The sequence below is a fragment of the Gymnogyps californianus genome, chromosome 1, assembly GCF_018139145.2.
Source record: "Gymnogyps californianus isolate 813 chromosome 1, ASM1813914v2, whole genome shotgun sequence".
Taxonomy (NCBI): Eukaryota; Metazoa; Chordata; class Aves; order Accipitriformes; family Cathartidae; genus Gymnogyps; species Gymnogyps californianus.
The window spans coordinates 93,827,799-93,850,616 of NC_059471.1; the positions used below are offsets into that span (position 1 = coordinate 93,827,799).

Consider the following 22,818-nt stretch of genomic DNA (forward strand, 5'->3'; position numbering starts at 1 on the left):
TGCTCCGCCCGCTCCCCGCAGCGCGGGACGGCGGCGGCGGCCCCGGGTCCCGCCCCGCATCCCCAGCCGGCCGCTTCCTGCCGGCGAGGGGCGCTGCGGGGCGGCGGCCGCCGGTGCCGGGCGGCACGGCGCTGCCGGAGGGCGGCCGCTGAGGAGCGGCGGCGGGGCTTGCCCAGCAGCAGCAGCCGCCGGTAGAGGTACCGGGGGGCCGCCCGCGAGGCGGCGGAGGCGGCTCCCCTCCCGGCGGGGACGGCTGGGCGAGGAGCTACCCCCGGGCGGCTCCAGCCCTCCCCGAGCGCAGCGGGAGCCCTTGGCTGCGGGAGGAGAGCGGGGCTGCGGGCGGGGAAGGGGCGAGGCTGGCTGCCGCAGGGCTGCACCTGCCGGCGTCAGCGGGAGCCTGCCCGTCCGTACCCTGCGTGTGTGTGAGCGTGGGTCTGTGCGTGCGCTCCGTGCCTGAGCCAGGAGCTGAGCCCCGCGGCGGCGGCGGCGGGAGCGGGACTTCACCTCCCAGCTCCATCGAGCTGCAGAGTTGACATCAGCAGCCCTCCGCTGCCTCGGCGATGCTGCTGCTTGTATGTATTTTGCTTCTCCTGTCGAGGTTCCTGGTAAGTCTCTCTTTCTTAACAGCAACTGTTTGGTGGGTTGTTGGGTGTTTTTTTTTTCACCCCCGAGAGAAGGACCCGAGGGAGTGGAGGAGGAGGAGGGGGGCGCCTGCGGCGCCGTCCCGGTGGAGAGCGAGTGCCGCGTCCGGGGCGCCGTGCTGGGCTTGTCCGGCCGCGGGGCTGCGCCTCCCGCCGGCGCCCCCCCCCCCCGCGGACAGCGGGTGCTTCTGGCGTTAATAACCTGACGGGAGGTGCTTGCATGTTTGGTTGGGTTTTGTTTTGTAATGCTTTCTACTATGCGTTACTACGAAAATTGAAGGTGGTGGATCTTGCCCGTCAGTGATGCCGTTTGTGGTTGTTGTTCGGTAGAAGGGATGATGAGGAACGGGTGCTTAATTGGCCTCTTCGTCACTGAGCAGGTGAGTGGCTCTGTGGCGCTCAGGTGAAGATCAGCTCTCAGCTGTGTGCTACCTAAAGTTTTCTTCCAGGTTTTCGCTTTGAAAAACATAGTTACTTATTATACTTACATTTTATTATATGACTACACAAAGAAAGGAGTAAATGATGGAGACTGAGAACCACTATCTAAAGTAGCTTGGGTTACTTTGTAGTTACTGAGTGCAGCTAGCCAATACACATTTCAGCATACCCAGTGTGGAGTCGTACCACAAGGAATAGTGAGTTAGGGGCTTCTGCACCCCAGAGTTAGTGATTTTTGGAAAGGCTTGAGGGGATTGATGAGCAGTCAGTCAGGGAGCAGCCCATTACGTGAATGTGAGAAGACAGAGGAGCAGGTGGGAAAATTACCTGTGAGGTGCACAAGTGTTACTGTTTTGCTGTATGCACTTCAGGTGAGAGATTTGTGTGCAAGGTGCAGCCCACTGCAGTATATAAAACATTTAAAAGCCCCTTGCTGTAAAGCCATTCAGAGCACATGTTGTCTTGAGTGGATCCAAAAGAAAGGAGCGATTGGATCATTGCCTAGAAGTGTCAAGGTGAGGAATGGGCTCTTTACTGAAGAGAGAAAAGGTTTAACAACATCCAGTGTTGGAAATTTGAAGTTGGACATCCTGAGACTAGACAAAGTGTGCAGTTTTTTAAAATAACAGCACTCATTAGACTAATAAATTCTTAAAGTCTTTCATCATAAAACAAACTTTAAACCAAGGATGTTTTTTCTAAAGGCAGGTCTATTTTTAACAGGACTTAGTATGGGGAAATCTTATGGGCTATATGTAGGGGAGGCTGGAACAGGTGATCATAATGAACCCTTATTGCCTCTATTAGGCATATAATCAGGAAAGCTGTGTCATCTCTGAGAGCACACTCTCCATATACTCTCTCTTTCCTTCCCTTTGCTCCCCCAGGTTTCTTGATGTAAAAGGGCTCATTAATATCAATGGCTAGCCTTTTGCTGTATGCTTTCTGTGTATCTGTAATATAAGTTATTGCCCAAATGCAATTAGATCAAGGGGGTCTCTGTGCTTATGTTTTGCATCTAAGTGGTTGTAGTGAAGATCTGGAAGGTGAGAGTTGCTGTTCATAGATCTGAGGAAGGTTTGAGGAATGTGGTTTGTAAGGCTGGAAGTGTGGGTATCATTTCCAGACAATATCAGTGTGTTTAAACATTTGAAGTGGTTTAACATGTTAACGTTTCTAAGCCGTCTTCAGCACTATGTTTACCCTTAAGAAATACTTATTAGAATGTTTTGACTTTTACAGATTTCAATGTAGTTGAAATCTTAAGTTCTTTTGGGATGAAGAAATGCTTATTTAACCAAAATTCTGTGTGAATTTTGGGTTGTAGCTGTATTTTTTGGAGTGGAAAAACAGTAGGTATGAAGGATCTTATTAAACAATTTTCAGTGTGATGTTGCAGTCATCGAGTTGTTTGCATATCTACAAAACATGTTCTTATTACATAATGTTCTCTCCTCTAAATCTCCTTATCAAGAGATATGAATTTCATATCTGATGATTAACTGCTGTCTATTAGTAAGACATTTGGTCTTGTGGGGTGGGAGGGAGGAATGGAATCTGTTTGATAGAGCAACAGCTGAAGACAGCTGCAGTGCAGGATTGCTCTGTGACCAAGCCCTTTGTTTCCCAGTTCTTTATTGCTATTGCCTTGCCTACATTTACTCTGCCTTCTAATCAAACTTCCTTCATACCGGGGATGAGTGTGTCGATGTGTTGTCCCAGAGCCTGGAAACTTAGGAAAGCAGAATAGGTAAGAACAGCTGGAAGAGCAGACCTTGAAGAACAGCGTGGGTTTGGGTCCAAGGGCGGTAGGTAGGAGGTATGTTTGTGGTAGGCACAGGAAGCTGATGTGTGTGTATTTCTTTTTGGAACTTCAGAGTAGTTTTTCTCATCTGTTTATATAGAAGGACCATCTAAACATATATGTACAATGTATACCAATGAACATAACATATAGATACAATATATGCCAATGAAGCCTTCTGCCTTCTTCCTGTTCCAAATAACCTGGCTCTGCTGTAAAAAAAGGTCTTTTTAAGCTTGTATCTTAGTCTGTCCTGGGTGTGACCGAGTGGCTCCATTCTGTGTGGCTTTCCGTATGCTGAGGCACAGCTTCAGAGCAGAATCAATTGCTTGGGAACTGAATTTGCCTGTTTTTTTATCTTTACCTCATCCTGCCCTGAAATTTCTTCATAATTCAATTACTCTAATCTGTACCTTTTTATTTTCACTGTAACTTTTCCCTGGGTATGCTTTTTGTATTGCTTAGAAATGTAAATGGGTATCAGAAATGAAACAAAATTCCATCGTGGTTTGTACTATATTCCACAAATGAGTATTAACAGGAATCTCCTTAAATGAGCATTTTTATTCATTTATTTTTCGGAGAGTTGCTCTGCATCTTCACTTCAATGCATCTCTGGAATATTTAAATTATCTGGGGCATCCCTCGTTGTTGACATATGAGTTCTCTTTTCAGTTGCTCTGTCTTGGTTCCAGATGAATTTGTCATGGCTTTTCTTATGAGATTACCTTTCACCACAGCCATTTGACGGGAGGAAGGCTGTGCTTTTAGGAGTGCTTGCGTTATGCGTTGGGATAACTTGTGATCTGAATGCAGCTGAACTTATTAGTGTCGCTCCGCTGGGACTCTGGTAACTTTTGGATTAGACTAATATCTTTCACCTGTACAGCCTAGCAAACGGTGTATCAGCCTAGCAGTGTATCAGCAGATGGGAGGAAAACATGTTCACAGCATGAATATCTCCAAGTTTTTATATAATATATTACAGGGATGGGGACAATGCAGGAGTTGTATACAGCACCAATGCGTTTCCAGGGGTTGAACAGGAGAGTGGAGCTTGAAGGAAATGTTTTTTTTATATGTATGGTACGGAACTCGCAGGGTATTATCTGAATACCATGGAAGCAAATGTCCACGACCATGGGAACATTGTGTCCAAGGATTCTGCTATTAGACAGATTTCTGGGAGAAAGCACTGTTTGAAAGTGAGCCATTTGTCATTTGGAGATGGTATTTTTCATTTGCAGTTACTACATGGCACAGTTGATGGCTTTTTGAGCAATTGTATATGAGTTGAATCTGAGCTTATCTCCTGACTTCTGAGGGCATTGCAGAACTATAGAAAAGGTCAGACTTAAGAAGAGATTTACTTAGTATCGCTTCTAAAACCTCATTCCTTTTCCTGAATCTTTGCAGAAAATCTCTATTGCCTGATGGGCTGGGGAACAGAAAAATGGAGGAAATAAGGAACTGAATTCCCATTCTCACAGTATTAAACCTGCTTAAGATAATAAATAGGCTAATGATGCCAAGGATGCCAGGCGCTTATAACACATGTGACTTCAGGAGGCTAAGAGAAGTATAAGTCATACGTTCAATTAAATAAAGATCTGGTGTAGGAATTACCATCCGTTCACTGTAGGCATTAGTGCAGCAATAGTACTAACTGCATTATGGAGTGTGTTAACATGGACAAGTGAGAACATGAGATTTGTATCGGGAATGAGGAATCTTCATCTTGTGTAAAGTAATCCAGAAGACTGGAATATGATGAAAGTGAGTATTGAAATCCATAGGTTCGAAACATTTGGGAGATTAATAGTAAAACATTGGAGATTAATAGTAAAAAATTGCAATACGGCTGCCTGCAGTGATATGTTGCATTGCAGAAGGCACTTTTTCTAACAGCTTTTTCTACACTAGCTGTTGCTTCTGTAACATTTTTCACAGTTGCCAACAACAAAACAGCTTCTTTTACTTTTTTCATGCTCTGGAGTTAAAGTACAAGTATATACTTCTCTCCAGGACTATTTCTATCCATTGGGTCTATAGATATATTTTAAGTAGACTAAGATGATATAGTAGTGAAAATGTCTATCAACTGTTGGCATCTGTATCTAGATTAGAGCCCTCTCCATCGTTATTACTAGTGTTAAGTTTTAGAGGGGAAAAAATAATGAAGCCGTAGCTAATGGGACTGTTGTTTTTAATGGAACTGTTGTTTTTAACCCTGTCTAGTTTTGAAACCCTTGCTGTCAGAACGATATGGACAAGTAGGATGCAGTCAGGAGAAGAAAATTTATTAATGCACTGGAGAATAATGATTTATTAGGTAAGACAGAAAACTAATAAGGGAGAAGGCTATACCTCCTAGGTATTTTCTGTTTCTGCTGTGAAATGATTATGGCAGCAAAGAAAGGTGGAGAAGTATGAGTAACCTGTGCAAACACAAGTATCATCTGGCTGCTGCTGGGGTGATTTAGGAGTGCCCTGAAAGACTAGGGTGTGAGGAATTCTGCGTGCCATGGTGCTGCTGGTATGTTTGTAAACCCTGTGCTTTCATTAGTATATGTTTGTCTGGCTTTGGCTTTTCTAAGTGCAGAACCTGAATGGAGGCCATTTAGGCAAATTTAACTGTGCATTCTCCCAGTATTTGGGCTGTCAGCACTTCACACTAGAAATAACATTCCTTTGGATTTCCTGTTTTTCCTGAATATCTTTAGACAGGGGTTTGTTTTGGTTATGATTGTGAGAATCTTTAAGGGAATTGTTTAAACAGCATTATCCATGATAAGGTGCAAGTCCCTCTTGATCAAACCTTTTCTTAAGATTTTTTTTTTTTTTAATGAGACAATCTCTGATTTGGCAGGAATTTCCAGTTTGCCCTGAAACCACTTTGAACCATGACCTTGCCGATGACATTTCATTTCTATTGTGGAAGGGAGCAGAAACATGTCAAAATGATTTGTGGGACATGAGTTTTGAAAGTGCATATTCTCAATTAAGTGTTTAAATAATTAATGTAATACTGTTTATATCTGAATTGAAATTATGAGCTCACTTCTGATTAATTTTGTGCAAACTTTTTAATGTTAGTTTGCCACACCATGTTTCCGAATATGAAAAGACTGTGTTTGGAAGTAAAAGCAATTAAGCATTCAGCTTTAGGCCTGACGGAAGACATGAACCGTTGATACCTGCAAAAGCCGCCTCACTCATTTAGTGAGGATAATGCTGGTGATGGCTACAGGTGTTTCTAATGTTGTCATTTTTCAGAGTAAAGTTGGGTTTTCAGGAAAATGAGGGAAAATAAATGTTCTAAAGGATTTGTGTTCGTTGTCCACATCCTTCAGCTTCCAGTGAGATTGCAGATGGTTTTAATTGACCATCTACGATGGCCTGGACAATGCCTCAATAGTGTCCAGGCACAAGCCTGGACAGAATCCTGCTTCTGCTTTGAACAGCGTTCCAGTAGCAGTGTATCTCTTATGTGAGGAAAGGAAACTCAGTTACAGTCTACCTCCTGCACGAATCAGAGATGCACAACATCCAGCAGTAAAGCTTGTAAATCAGTCACAAGGTACTACTTTTAAGTTCCTCACTTTTCAGAACAGAGTTAAGCCTTGGGCATAGTTAGAAATACTCTCTATATTTGGTGCTTTTACACTTAAGAGGAAGACCTCCGGTTCAAAGATAGCGGTGTAGAATTGTTTTCCAAACACTTTGCCACCTTCTGGAGATTGCTCTTTCTCTCCCAGACTCAAGATTGAAGGACTTGCTCCTGGGTAAAAGCAAAAAAAAGAGCCGTGGGTTTTCTTTTGTTTTAAAAGTCTTTGCCTTCTACTGCTTTACTGAAATGACCTGGCTGAAAGTCCTCTTTCTGAACAAGTGCAGTCTTTCTTCTGGCCTGTTTCTGTGCTCCCATTGTGAAAATCCTGGCTTTCATTCATTGAACCTCTGCACTCATTCACATGTTAACTTCTGATAAGATTGATCTGAGGCAGTGCTGTTACTGGAGATAGATTAATTTCATTAACTTAATTTTAAACATACTGCGGATCAATTCAGAGACTCGCTACGTCTGTAGCATGCCACCTTAAAATGTATAGCAATATCACAAATGATGTTTTATTAGCCTGACCTCCCTTTAATTGAAAAAGTAATGATAGAAAAGCAATAACTGTTTCTTAACCTTAAATCTGGGCAACATCATATTTAATTTGATACTGAAAACATAGCCATCAGACAATATAGCTTGGATTGCAAGTTTGGGGTGTATTTCTGTTAATTTGTACCACTAGCACACAAACAACTGATCTCAAATTTGAAAACCCCATGAATTAATACAAAAAAAGAGAGAGAACTTCAATTGCACAAGCTGTTTATGGTGGAATAATTTATTGTAAGTACTGCGTGTCGTACATGTTTTTTTGCTTGCCCTATGCTCAAAAGCTAGAAGTAATCAAAGTCTCGTTTGATACTCTTGTCTTTTGACTTGATACAATCCTTCTGATTCTGCTTGGAAGTAGACCGCACCTGATGTATAAACTTGCACTTTTTTTGAAACTGCCTTTATTTTTGACCTTCTGGTTCTTGTTAATGGTGAGGGAATGAGACCAGGTTGAAGTTTTTCATTGTGACGTTTGAGGAACAGAGGAACGGCAAGAGGGACAGTATAACGTATCACCACGTGGCAGCCTCACGTAGCCGGGGACGTGACTGTTTTTTTAATAGGGAATTCAAATGACAAAATAACCAGTAACAAGGCAGGGGTCACTAAATGGAGCGGAGCCGCTTGTCTTACTGTCGTCACTGGTTTCACAGTGGAGATACTTTTCACTTACATAAGCGCAAGCTGAAGCCAGAGGGAAAAGGACAGAGCGGTTTTCCCCTTTTGGCTTCAGAGTGCTCCGTCCCTCCTGTCCTCTCATGGCGTCAGGTGGAGACGCGGTGATGGCGGGCAGAGAACACGCTGGGGTCTGTTTCGTGCCCGCAGGTGGCTGAGCCGTATCGCTTTGACTTCAGAGGGAGGAGAGCGCGAGCGTGAAATGGGTCAAGATGATAAAAGGCACTTGGAAGTTCAACATTAGAGTTTAACTGTAGTCTGTATGGTATGAAAGCTGTAGCTTTATTCGAGAATGAATATGTGTATGTTCATATACATAGAAAACTCTCTCAAGTTGATTCACAAACAGAATTTTTTGTTAGATAACTATGCAAATGTCTTCAGACATTGTTATGCCTGAGGACAGCAATGAAGTAATGCTCAGTTATTAGTGCATAAATTATGTGAGAGAAAGCCGAAAGCTTTCTTTTCATTACGGCAAATATTTTGAGCCTTGCTGTCAATGTAAGGTCCCCCATTGTTATCTTTCCACTTATTTTTTTGGTTTGGGGAGGGAAATCAAAAGACCTGTAAATGATAAAGGATAAAAGACATAGCAAGACATTCTTCTTTCAGTATTGTAAGCAGATAATTGAACAACATTTTGGGAAGAAAAGCACTAAAAATACATAGAGGAGGTCTTAGAAGTGTGTTATGTTTGGGTTCCTGGGGATGAATAATTCCAGCATCCTTTTATGGGATTGTAAGGTGTTTTCCTTTACTGTAATACTAACATGCATACCCAAATAGCAGTTTTTAGGCAAAAGAGTAGCAGCAGAAGGATTATGCAATATCATATCTCAAGGGGCAGGAGGGAATAAGCAGGAGGCCAGTGACAATTAACAGTCTGTATTTTGTGGTTTAGAAAGAGTTTCTTTTTGCCTCCCAGTGGGTTTCTCTGTTCAGTTTTGAAGGACCTAGTATACCTAAGCAGTCTGTGGTTCATTTTAAAAGCTGCATAGCATAGACAGAAACTTGCTCTTTTGAAAGAATAACTTAAAATAGCAGGGGAAAATACCTCTAATATTAAAGCGTACTCCCTGTGGTATGATATTCTTTGTTTACTGGGGAATATGGGTAGTGCAAAAAGAAAATGGGCCAAGTGCATGGCTCCCTAAAAATAAGGAGAATCTTTCCATTGGTCAGAGTCGGCATTCAAGCAAATGTTCCTAAATTAGCCAGATGCCAATTACTTTTTTATTATAAAATTTCGGCACCCTTAAATTAAGGGACCATGACCATATTCTTTGCATTGACTATTAATACATTACAACTCTTCTGTTACTATTTAAGGAATCCCACAGTGTTGATCCACCTGACTTATTACTACTGCACCTCTGGTTAATACCTGCTGGAGTTTGAGGATGTTGATTCATAAATACACAGCATAGTACAGCATCATTTTGGCTTTCTGCCTGTGGGTTTTGTTGCACTGCAATAGTATGATCTTCAGTAGTAGAGGCTGACTTCTCCAACTATGTTTTGAAACCCTATCATATAAAGAAATATAAATGGAAGATCAGCATGAGACAATGTATAGAAACAGTTGAGCAGTAACAATCATGACAGTGTCATAATGAAATACTGTGCGGTACTTGAGATGTCCAGGATTCTCTAGAAATAAACAGAAATTTTACCAATTATGCTTTTTGGTGGACTTTGGCTGAAAAGGTGTCCAGTGATTCTTGCAGAGGAAGAGTATGCTTTAATGTGCTCAGGGACTGTGCTGGTTTATTCCAACTCCCTGGCTACATGAGACCTTTTTTTTTTCTCTAACCTTTGTAACAAAACATTGCATTAAATTGTTGAGTTTGAGGGAAACTAAGAATGGAGCTGAACCAAATTGAACCCAACCGAACAATATAATGACAACTCTTTTTCCTTCAACAGAGCCATATCAGTTCATATTACTGGAGAAGCTGGATCCCTGTATTTAAAGCAGTTTAAACTGGGCTCTTTGTTCTCATGAAGAATTCTGTCTGGCACAATGGATGGGGGAGTCGTTTTAGTGTCCCTCCAGACACAAATTTAAATGGTTAATTCCATCACACAAATGGACACTCACTCATATATGCGCACCCCTGGACATCTGGAAATCTGCTGGAGGCTGGTAGTTCTCAATCTTCTATGAAAACTCAAATCATGTGAAATTGAGATATGTGCATATTCATGGGGGCAGATTTTAATGACAAGCATGAAAATCAAAGTAGACTTTCCAAGGTTTGTGGTAGTTCTGGATTGGAACAAAATCTGTACTGAATGGGTTTGAGTAGGTTTTATTCTATAGTGAGTTTGAACAGAATGATTGTTGCAGTCACGATGGCTGCAACACAAAGAAAATAATTGCCTCAAGCTCTAGCAAAACCAGATAATTTCTCACAGCTCTAATTATTTCACCCTTAGCGTCCCTTTTCCAACCCCCAGTACAATAGTTCTTCACTCTTATTCCAGTAGAGCACTAAGGACAGAGTGATGACTATACCAAAATACTGTTACACGTTCCCCACGCTAAAAGACTGCAAGTATATATGTGTCTGGAGACCTCACGGGGCGGGGGAAGCTGTGACACCCCCCCCCCCCCCCCCAAAAAAAAGGACAGGTTACCCACTTACTGAAGAAGAGCAGTCAGCCAAGCTGAAAACAGCAGAATAGTATTTAAGGCTTACAAGCATTAACCGTGATATTTTGCAATGAGGTTTCATGACCCATGCTAGTGCAGTTTTTCATGTTCTATGAGAGCAAAGCATAACAGCATTCACGTTAGGTCAGAAAAAAGGTCCAGTGAGGCCAGTGTTTCTGACTTAAAAACAGAAGGAATGGGGCAAAAACTGAATAATACCTTAATTTTCCTCACCACAATTCTCCATAACTAAATGGAACCAGTGCCCCTGTGCTTTCTCAGTTAAGTTTGTATCTGGACTATTGCAATTAATAGACCTGACAGAAGTCTAAAAATCAAAGCAAGCTTTCTAAATTTTGTGAAACCTCCTGAATGGAGTTGTTTCTATATTGATGCCCCAGGGTGTTAGTCTTAGCTTTCAGTGCCTTGCTCTCTCAATCTACCCATCTAATTAACTTTGAAACCATTTACAGTATTGACTTAGACAAGAAAGTCATCAGATGAATTATTTGTTTTGGTGTGTAGTGTTTCCTTCTTTTTGCTAAGCAAATAGTTTCAGCTGTTCCAGAAGCTTGAATTTCATTGCTTAAGGGATGACACAGATGTTTATGGAAAACTCTTGAAAGACCCTCCCATCTGATAAGGGTGAGAACAGATGGAATTAGTTGATTTGGATGTATTATAAATGGTATAACCAGCAATTCTTACAGATCAGGTTGCCCAGTATGTCTTGCACATAAGGTGTTTTTCATTTTGTATTTACTTTATTTTATGGTTTGGTCCCCCCTACCCCCCCACCCCCATTCCCCCAAAATCAGCCCAAATTTGACCCTTGGGAAATTTCTGTCTTCATGTATTTGGTAGCTCTAGTAAGTCTTTATCAAACTTGTACAAGCTGTGCCTTCCTCCACAAGCTTAAAATGTGGGTTTAACCAGATAAATTTTAACAGCGTCTGCAAAAAGATATTCCCTGATAGAAAATGCTCCCCATCCTGTTTGTTAAGTTTGAAGTCCCTGTCCTACAACTTGTATATGAATTTGTGAAAATGGAAATTGTTACACCTATGACAAAGTAAAAGCAATGTGGTGGGGTTTTTTCCTTGCTCTTTTCAGAAACTTTAGCTAAAATATATCCCAAAACATACCATGGAAAATTTCATCTCTGATAGGTAACTTGGCAAAGTTGTTAGGAAAATGACCCTTTATAGTGGAAAAAAATATTGGTTAGTTTTTAATGGAGAGGCTTCCTGGCCGACCTGATGTTATATGCAAACCAAGAAAGAAGGGACCCTATTTGCCACAGAAAATAATTGGAGGACTTTAGCAAGTTGACATAACGTGTGCATTTTGGTGAAATGTCTGGTATACCCATAATATCAGTGAACCTCATGATCCTTGATGTATTTTTCCTTAGCTCCTGAGGCAAGAGAAAGGGTTCTCCCTGTGTAGGCTGGGAGCTGAAGTATAGAGAAGCTAAGAGATTTGTTGCGGTTTACATGTGGTAGAAACAGTTTCTTTGCAGTAGCAGTCTGCTGTTCCTCTCGGAGGATTATCACTTTTCATATTTTCACATGGTGATAGAGATTCTCATGAGCATGATTTACATGACAATGTATCACAGAACAAAAGTTTGTTAGAACAAATAAGAACAAATTATGATAAAATCCCAAAATTCTTGGGGTTTTATAATAATTTACATGGAAATTACTTGTATAGATGGAACTTTTATTTTAGAAGTTTCTATAATAAATTACTGAGGAGACACAATCTGATTGAAGAGTTAGAGCGCCCCAAATAATATTAAACCTGTCTTGGAGAAGAGAATATTTGAAAAGCTGATGAAAATTTCAGGGAGCTCAGTACAAGCAAGATGTCAGAGCAGGTAAGTTGATGGATGGATTTTGAGAGTAGTTTCATGTGATATTATATACGTAAATGCATATAAGTATTATGTATTCCCCAGCATTCTGGTGAACTTGACAGTCTAAGTCCTACTTACCCAATTCTGCGGCAGCAAGGAAAATGAGTAATCTGTGTCTAGCAATTAAAAGGTCACTTAATCCTGATTCCTCAACTACTTCTCCAGGCTGGAGGGTATGTTCCAGTGTCTAAAAGCATTCAGATACTTCTGTTCCTTTTGTCTCCACAATAGGTCGTGAGTAATCTTCTTGTCAGGTGGTTTGTAACAGCAATAAGGCCTGCAGTCAGTACATCTAGGATCAGTGGATTCATTTATTAAACCAATTTTAGTCCACACCTAGAGACCTGGAAATCTAGCTGTGCCTCTCCTTTAGCCTTTATGGGTAGGACTTCCCTGTTTCCAAACATTTGGACTGTGTATAAACAATTAAGCTTTTTATTATTATTATTTAAACACAATATTTTTCAGTATCCTGGCTTACTGCCTTCACAAACAATGAGGAGAACATCCCATGGGTGAGATCATCTCCCATCCAGCTCCTCAGTGATTAGCCAGAGACAGCCTCTCCTTGATCTGCCTACAATCCCAGGGAGATGCTAGTCTGGCCCAGTGAAACAAGTCAGATTTTCCTTGCACATGGGCAAGGTGTCCTTGGCCCAGGCCATCTCCAGACCTCTGCTTTCTCTTCTTCTGATGTGCAGGCTTGTGTCTGTTGTCGTGTCACGGGAACACATACCTCTGCCTTGAGCTGTGGGATGGATCCTTCCTGTGCACATCAGGTCGTTTGGAAGGATTGGATCTGCACAAGGAAACTACACCTGGGGACTGGGCTTCCTAGTGGGTTACGACCAGGAGAGATGCTAAGTTGTGGTGCTGCACAATAGATTTTATCCTCCCCTATTATCTCATCTGCTAGGTGTGCGATGAGCTGACCAGCTGCATTTGTTCATGCAAGTTCACAAACTGGGGGAAAGCACTTGCGTTGCTGTGAAGGAGACATAACAATGAGGGAGCCTAAGATGGGAGCTGAATGAATCTTATAGATGAGATTTGACAGGGCTGCATCTCTGGTGGTAAAATTCCCCTCAAAAAAAGGTTGCTGCCGTTGAGAAATGAGGTCATCACTGTAAACAAGTAACTTAATTCCTTTTTGTGGGAATTCATGTTGCATCTGCATTCAAGCTGTATGCAGAAAATGTGATTTTTCAGGTGACACTGGAAGAATTGTGAGTGAGTAAGCCTTGCATAAGAAGTTTAACTGTGGTTTGGATTTTCATGAACCTAATGGAGTGCATCTTGGGAAAACTTTTTGTACCAATGCATGTGAAACTAAAAAATTCATTCCCTAATGTTTTCTGTAGTCCTCATAGCCCATTGCAGCGGTGGGACATACGAATCCTATTGTAGCATGAAAAAAGTAAAAATATATCATCACCACTCTGTGTGCACACCAGTCCTACAAGGTTTTTTGATTTATTTTTGCAGCTGGTTGAACTTCAGTATCTTGGTGCGCTCAGTCTTTCGGTGTACTGCTAGCAACATTGAACTATACAGTAGAGAGAGACGATCTAGTGATTTTCCACAGATTAGTGATCATTACTGTAGTATAATTAAACTTTAAGCATATCTGTTTATTAGTTTACCAAATCTACTGGGTAACATAGTCAAAATATATCAGAGTTAGTTTATCATGTCTTGGTCATAAAATTAAATGATCTAAAGATTGATCCTTTTCGTAGGAAAGTACATTTCAACCTGCACCCCTTTTCCCCCTGCCATGCACCAAAGAAAGTGCCCAAGCTCTAATTTAATTCAAGGAAAGCTTAAACTTTTGTTGTTGTTGTTGAACGGAGTGGTGTTCCCTGCTTGGACACCACATGTTTCCTTATGGCAGGAAACCTTACTGAGGATGTTATATGCAAACAGCTCTGCATCCTGTGGTCTCTCTGTGACTGTTCGAATTCATACTGTGTTTGACCTATGGACTGGCACAACTGCACTGCAGAGTTGCGCGATAAAATGGGCTGCTAAACAGTACTGAATTCAATTAGAAAGTTCTTCCATCTGCCAGTCTGTATTGTTTTGAAATGGACTGTGCTTCCATTTTTAAGAGACTATTCAGTATTGCTACAGGTAGTTTATTTATAAATTTAAGAGGTGAAGGAGTGGAGGGAGGAAGGCTGTGAATCTAAACATGTTTGCTAAAAAGTAACTTAGATTTTCTAGGACTCATCATTTAAAAGGGGAAGTAACTGCCCTTTCTAAGGGTGATCTAATCTACTATTTCAGTAAAATCTTGCAGTTTTCTTAGTAATGGATTAAAGTGCTAAAGACAATGTTGTCGTCAGATATTATTTTTAACAAGTATTTAACGCTGAATTACCCCTACAGAGAGTGTGCAGGTTGATAAAAGGGATCAGGCTAGCCTCTGTTGTTGTTGGGGTTGGTCTGTAGTTTTTTGGGTTAGGTTTGAAGCAGTTGAGAAGTAAAAGGCTCAATGATCTAAGTACAATCCCCTCAGATTGGAGGAGAATATTTTATCCTTTTGGTATGCTTTTAATAGGCTGAGGTGTGTTCTTTATGAGGCTATGCTTTTCATACAGTAGATCATGTGTGGCAAAGACAAAGCTATGTTATTTATGTTGTTAGCTTCCGGTTACATTTTTCTGCTTTCAAGCAGCAGTTTGAAACTGTAACATATGTTATTAGCTGGATTTTACTGCTTCATCTTGTGCATTATACAGCCCTAATAACATTCACTCTAACTTTACTTTGATTTTTTTTTTGTTTTGTTTTTGCATCTTTTTTAAAAACTTATATAAAAAAAAAGCTTATAGAAATATGTATTCCTTAATGTCTTCGAAGAAGATGTCATCTCACAGCTGGAAAGGCCATTTAGCTTCTGGGACTGACTTTCTCAGTGTCTCTTGCTATCCTTTTGTTGGAAATGATTAGCTTTATAATAGTGCTGCTGCTTTTAAACAAATGTTGCAGAGAACAGTTTCAGATTTCCAGTTGATTTTAGATGCTCTGTTGAACTTGAATATAGAAACATAATCATGTTGATTATAACTGGTTTTCCAGTTTATCAGTTTACCTGTGTCACTATCACTTTATATTAGAATCATTGCTCTACAGTTCTGCAATGGGGGGGTGTGGTGTGTGTGCATATATATAGAAAAATATGTAATAGATAAATGTGGGTGTTTTTCCCCCTAAAAAAGATGTTTTGTGTCTTTGGAGGGCATAGGGAAGCCTTTGCAAGGAAAGAAGAGGATGAGTGAAGGGTTCTTGTTCTCTCTAACAAGGTGAAGTATTTTATACTTCAGGGCCTGACACTGACAGGTTCTGGGAGTCCATAAGTTTCTTTAAAATCATATGGGATTATGGATGCTCAATATACTTGAAAAATCAGGCTGGCTGTAACTGGAGTGTCCAGCCATCAAGATACATTAAATTACCAAAGTGTTTCCCTTCCTGTCCTGTCATTATCTTAAAGGATCTTGCTTTTCGATCTAAAACTTAAAATAATACATCAAAAATACTATATAGATCAGTGTTTGTAAGGTACTTGGATACATGTGTACAAGTATGACAGAAAAGTTGAGTCTTGTATTAATTCTCTATTCAGGAGTGAGAAAATGTGCCACAAATGAGGCATGGGCTATATGCTGAATGGTGAAACTTGGAAGAAATTTTGGGCAGCAGCCTTGCCATTATCTTTCCTGTGTCTTGAATGGAACGGGAGTCCTGTGGAAAATAACATTTGTGGTTGTGTATTTTTAAAACTTTCTCATATTGCCAAGTGAGCGGAATACAAATTGACACATTTTTAAGGTGTTGAACAGTTGAAAGCCTGATGTAGTACCAAAGGCTGTGCCTCAGACTTCATGGCTTAGGGGTTTTTGTTTTGTTTCTTGAAGAATTCCAGGAATAGCATTCACAATATAGCAACAATTGCCTAGGGGTTTTGTGCACACACACAAGCTTAATTGCTGAGGGTTGGAATAGTACTGAGATTCACAAGTGGTAAAGGCAGGAGTTATTATAGAATATTAACTAGGGATGATCAGAAAGTGTTCTTGTCAGGACCTCTTTTTTGTTTGCATTTATTTACTCTGGTTTCTGGAAACGTTAGGGGCTCTAAATAAAAGAGGAAAAGATGTGTGTTTGATGCTGATTTGCAATAATGATGAAAGAATAAAGATGTAGATAGAGTCAAAATCATGCACTTGTTTAAAATTGGGGAGGCTTGTTCTTCTGTCATAAAATGACAGACTTCCAGTTCTCACAGGTTCTTCCTCTGCAGTCTCTGAGGGGACCCAAATGGTTATAATCAGTGCCCAGTAGTCTACACGTGGAAACGTGGGGCAGTATTTGCTGGGGAGTGGTGTTTCAATACCAATGGACTGGGAAGATCACTTGATCTAATATTGGAATAAGTCACAGAAAAATTTCTGTCCTTTTCTCTTCCTCAGCCATCTGAGTTTATCATGTAGGGAGGCATTTTTTTTCCAGATTTTCTTGGAAGATAAGCTAGTCTGCCCCAGACAAGGTGCATGCATGAATCCTTTTGAGAGTGCCTGCTAGGCTGAAGAGCATGAGCTGTGTGCAACAACAAGATGATATACTAATAAATGTGGGGAAAATAACAAAACCTATCCCAAATCTCTGTGCTCTGAGTCAGTGATCGAATAGATAAATCTTATTAACCTTTCAATAGTCCCAAGCTAAAACTGTCCTTATCACTCCTATAGACTCCCTGAGGGCTTCTATTAAACTATAGTTGCTGCACATGATATGTAAGGGGAAATGCTCAGCTGTGGAACATGGGTATCCAGCATTTTATCACTGGAAAAAATGTAACTATTCACACTGATAAATTATTAACCAGGCTTCCATAAATGTATCCTTAGCTTCTAAAACCTGTATTGGTAAATGAGGAACTTGGCTTTACAGGTCAGGTTGTGATGGGCTGATTGCTGCAGGTTAGCAAGAGGCAGCAGCAGTGGCAAGAGATACTACTATTAGCATCTCCTGACTATGTCCCCATCATCTTGGAGAGATGTGCTCTGCAGGTGAGGACGTGAGGCCACCATCCCTTCCATGCTGGCATACTTTGTCTCTGTGTACACTGGACCATCTCAGAGATGACTTGTCCCTCTCTGAAAGATCTTTCATGGATTTCCTACTGGGAGTGTGCATCAACTATGCTTTCCATCTCACACCCAGACCAGTGAGTAGTTTGACCCTCGCATAATGATGCATTTTGGTATTGTTTTAAGTGGCACAAGCTGTCTGTATTGCAAATGCAAGCAAAAGGCCAAAACAATTACTATGCAGATTGCTGGAGTAAATCTTGGCCAAAAGGAGGCAGAAAGCTGCTACAGAAAGGTCAAGTTAGGATTAATATCCTGTGAGTGCAGCTCTGCATTGTCTTTCTCCTGAATAATTACTCTTTTGCTATTTCACCTAAAAGCTAGTGTATCAGTAATATGGCGCCTGTGCCCATCACCTGTTCTTCCCAAAGCTTGGAAGAGTAGCTCTAGGACAGGTAGCAACTCTGGAAGCCCGCCTCCAGGTTCTTAAACTCTTTTGCTTGTAGTGCTGCTGGAATTACGCATCTAGCTGGAAAGAGGGAGAAAGGTATAAAGTATGGTAACAAAGGGAATCTGAAGTGAAGAGAAATGATTAAGGGTTTGTCTGTGTCAGAGTAGGAGCTGCTTCTTGAGGGTTTGTGTCTTCCTGCTGTTTGTACAGCACCCACTAGTATTATATCATGGAATTGCATTGACAGGTCATGGCCAGAAGGATGTACGAGAGAGCTTGTGATCCTTTTTTTACAGTTAGCATAAAGTATCATAGTATAGTGTACATTAGGTAGCCTTTATGTTTGAAAAATTCAGGTTGCTAACAAAGACTGGTCGAAGCCTCAGGTCTCATAAGGTATTTCTTCAATGGAAATCTATATCTTCTGTCATGTCCTATAAAGTCATCTTTAGCAGTTACATCTACTTCCTTCTAGTTTGGAGCACTTCCCACACAGTGATCCACTGTGCAGCTTTGAACTTCAGTCCTCCAGCCCTGTGCCTGGCTGCTGCTTTCTAGCCACTGTTGAAGACTGTGCTGCCAAATCTCTGCTGCTGCTTTTTGTGCAAACTAGACTGAAGCCAGACAGTCTGTTCAGCACTGGCAACTTCAGCTGCATGCCCTTTCCTCAGGACAGATACCACTGAGGAACTGGATGGGCCATGCTGAGAGGGAAAAGCATTTTAAAATGGCAAAGAAAACCATCCCAGATGTTCCCTTCATTTGATGAACAGTATTTTTGGAGGAATCTGTCACTTTTCTTTGCTTGTTATACAGTGTATGAAAAAGGATGCTGATCCTGTGTATGCTGCTGTCAGGCAGTCTATATAGGCTTTTGCTAAAGTTGCTCATTGGATTCATTGGGGTCCTAGAAGATCAGATGGCAGCATGTAGTTTTTCTCACTGATCTAAGCTCTGGTCCTCAGTCATAGATTATATGCATGGCTGCTCCCCACAGACCTAGTGTTATTACTTCAAGCTGTCTTGGACAGACATTTATGTTAAAAATCCCACCTTGGGAAGCAAAGGAAAACCTCCACATATTCCACCACCTTCCCTGCCTGGCTGAAAGTGATCCTCAGGACTCTGATAGCTGATGCACAACCCAGTCTTCAGACTGACAGCAGTGTAACCTGTGAAAGTGAGATTACATTTTCTAACTAGATTTTTGTGGAGTTTTTTTCCTACCTGCCACAAGAATTTTGGAAACTGATACGCTTACAAATGCAGACTTCCTAGCCATACTCATTTTGAGGTAGACACACTGGGACAACGTACTGATGCATTTCATGGCAAGATTTAAGCGACCTGTTAGCTTTATTTGCTGTTTGTAGAGAAAAACATTGTAGCATTGCATTTAATGAAAAACAAAACACGGCAACACTCCAAGCTCATCCCACTTTCTGATTAAGCTGTTTATATCCTCTGGTAGGTTTCTGGATAAGCGTCTGCGTGAACAGCTCATTTTATACCGCAAATAAGAAGCAGGGTGCATTTGCTCACGTGTTTTGTGTGCCTGCATTTGAGGTAGTCATGCTGCATCCCCTTCACAGTCAGTGGAGAGAAATGGATGCTACTAGACAAGGATTCATCTGACCTTTTTAAAATCTTCTCATGAAGATGAGGTGAGTCATGCCCTAGAAATGCCTATTTCTCTCTTGCTTATAGAGTGGGGCTGGGATGACTAGGTCAGAATAAATAAGAGAGGTCATAGAATAGAATCATAGGATGGTTTGAGTTGGAAAGGACCTTTAAAGATCATCTAGTCCAACATCCACCCCCACTCCCCCCGTCTTGTGCAGATGAATCTCCTAAAGATTTTTCACACATCTATAGAGGTAAGTCATACAATGTATAATTATATACCTTTGGTGTGGATGAAAACAAACTTATTTCTTTTCATTAAAACCTGAATCCAGCTGCTTTGCTAAATCAAATAGAAAGTTGTTATCATGCGTAGTGGATAATGAGTGTTACTACACCATTCTGTTTTTGCAGAAAGGCAAACGAGCACTTAGCATCTAACGGGGGAAATAATGGAGGACTGGATTTCTCATCTCCTACACACACGCCCATGCCACACGCACATTTCCTCATTCAAAGCACCCACATGCAAGGTCCAGGATTCACTTCTCCCCAAACCCAGAGGGGGTTTCACTGACTTGGATGCTTTTCCAAATGGCTGCTCTTCTAAATGCTAGTTCCCTCTTCTCTGATTCTGCAGCCTGGCTGCAGTTCCTTAGCAATCTTCCTGCAGCCCTCTTGCAAAGCTCAGAGGTCATTTCATTTTTCTTCATTCATGAAGAAAGCAAAGTCAATGACAGTATTTTATCAAGTGGACTAAACCTCAGATTGATAGTCACGAGTTTTTCTGAAAAATGAAATGTTTGATGAAGTCAAGGCACCTTCTTTGGAGTACTCTGAATTCAGCAAATTAGTGAAAACATTTGAACTTGAAGACTTACAAACAAGTTTCTATTGAAATTTTTGAAGAATACTCATCCATTTCTGTGGAACATACCTGCTGGTGTTTTCTGGTGAGAAACCTCGGTTGGGGGGGAAAAATCAAGCAAACCTTCTGTCAATCACTTGCTGCAGCTAAAAGAAACAGGTACTTTTTTTGTGAGAACATCTTGTTAAGTAATGAAAATAATCCTCGTGTTTTACCACGCGTTTTCTACTTCATGTTAGATGAAGCTTCCTGTAAGAGTCCTGCAGTACAGACCACTGCCCCAGGGATCTCACGCACAGTTACACATGACGGTTGCTGCCCAGAGCAGCCTCAAGTCCCGTTGAACAGGAGAGAGGGCATTTAAAGAGGATGGACATAGGTCATGACTAGATCACAGAGCAGCAGCTGCTGACCAGTAACAGAGATGACAGTAGCTTTCAGGTGTCCTGGGTGTGCTAGTTCATTCCTGTCCCGCGCATCCTGGTGTCAAATGCAATCACGTAACAACATAATATGTATTAACTTCTCCTAAGGTCACTGTGTTGATAGTTGTAGGGATTTACTGTAAGAAATGCTAGCGGTTAGAAAGGATGGTTAGGAATCTTGCTGGCATTATACTTGTTTTATATTTTTAAGAGAACTCAATATCAAGAAGTGATTTCTCGCTCCCAGAGGCCATGCCTGTTTTAATGTGGGGAAATGGTGTTACAAATTCTTAAAAGTGAACAGTTGATAAACTTTCTTCAACTTGTTTTAGTTAAATTTCATAACTGTGAGTCTTGGTTAAATTTATAATTTATCCAGCTATCAAACAAAATGCCTGTAAGGTGCATATCAGGACTTGTTTTACAACTGTGTATAAATCTGTTCTGTTCTAGACCTTGGTTCACCCCTTTTCTTTCTACCTCATCACAGAAAGTATAGAGACACAGGGAATAACTTAGGTATATTAAGGTAGAGTTCAGTACTGAATGAGTACTGCCTTCATATACACTGTGACTAAGCAATAAGATTGAGGTGACTCAAGCCCTAAGTCATATTTTCGTGAATGATTTAACATTGCACAGATGTGTTTTGCTTAACAATAGCAAAAATATTTCTCCTTCCTTCATTCTTTGGTTTGGATCTGTTTGGTTTGTTTAATTTTGCACGCTGATGCATTGAATTTTATTTCCATTCTTACCCTGGGAGGTATCATCTTTTCTGGTTAAATGCTCAGCCAGGAAAGTGAACCATGTTTACTCAATGATGAGCAAAACAAAAGAAAAAGGTTGCCACCCTGTTGTGTCATTCTTCCTGCTGCTTGCCTCTTGCTTGTAAGTATACTAGCTAAAGTAGCGCAATATAGAAAAGATTATTAGATATTTGTTTATTCCAAACCATCACCTATGGGGTTAAATTCTCTCATTTAATTGTTTTGTAGGGTCTCTGGGGAGCGTGGGCTTGTCTTCACAAGTGAACACTGTCTAGTGTACTCTCTGCCTCTGGTCTGTTCTGCGCTTGCTCCCCTGCCTGCATGCACGTTGCCTTTCTCCCAGCATAGCATGCTTGAGAAGTAGCACAAGGTTGTTGGGGCAGCAACCAAGCGTTGTACTCCATCAGGAGCTTTCACTGGGCAGTGGTGTTCCGTGTTGCATGCAGTATGTAACTGACTGACTGAGGAGCTGGGTGAGCCTGAAGTTCTACAGCAAGGAAACAGAAAAAGTCATTTTTATCTTTTTAAAAATGCTTTTTCATGTTACTTGAAGATTTTTATAAGGGCTGAAAAACAGAGGGACACCTGTAGTAGGAGCATGGTTTGATGAATGCTCAGACCAGCAGTGCTGAGCTTAGTCTTAGCTCTCTTATACAAGTCAGGCATGTTAATTTACTGCTTTCTTACACGGTAAGGTGGAATACTTCGTAGACTTAATGAGCTTTAACATTATTGCTTTAGTCTTTAAACACTTATGATTTTGGTTTTGAAATGTTATTACACCAATGCTAAAAACTAGATATAGCTCGAAGGCATTGACTGTGGTTGGAGGGAGATCTGCAGTCCTGTAGGTATATGACAGCTTTGCCATTAAAGCCATTACCAGAAAGCTGGAATTGTGCCTGACCTAAAAAATGAAATGCTTCTGAATCCATTGTTTTTGTTTAATGAATCTGAGTTTCTTACTACTATGAGGTCAAACACATTTATACTACATGACTTACACAGGGTTAGACTTAAATTAGTTTCAGCCTTTCTCTCAGCTTATATTCATTCCAGTGCACTGATACAAATTTGTATGATGGTATGCTGTGCTTTTAATGTCTCTTCAAACAATGTTGCTGCCACTCATATGTGACTCTTTATTTAATGCAATATATGACTTGTCAGTTCATAAATTTTCCAGCTCTTATATCTAAAGATCTTTGAAGTTTGTTTTTAGGCAAAGAATCTTTTTGCTTACTACTTGCGTTGTAATACTGGCTAGAGC

General features: G+C 40.9%; 1 protein-coding gene across 1 annotated transcript in view; it reads left to right on the forward strand.

Moving 5' to 3' along the window:
* The first annotated feature begins 545 nt into the window (after positions 1-545).
* SYTL5 (synaptotagmin like 5) overlaps positions 546-22,818 on the forward strand; it is a 93,465-nt gene continuing 71,192 nt past the window's right edge. Inside the window, exon 1 of the mRNA XM_050915035.1 lies at positions 546-605. The gene's annotated coding sequence lies outside the window, so the exon portion shown is untranslated. The remainder of the gene's footprint in view (positions 606-22,818) is intronic.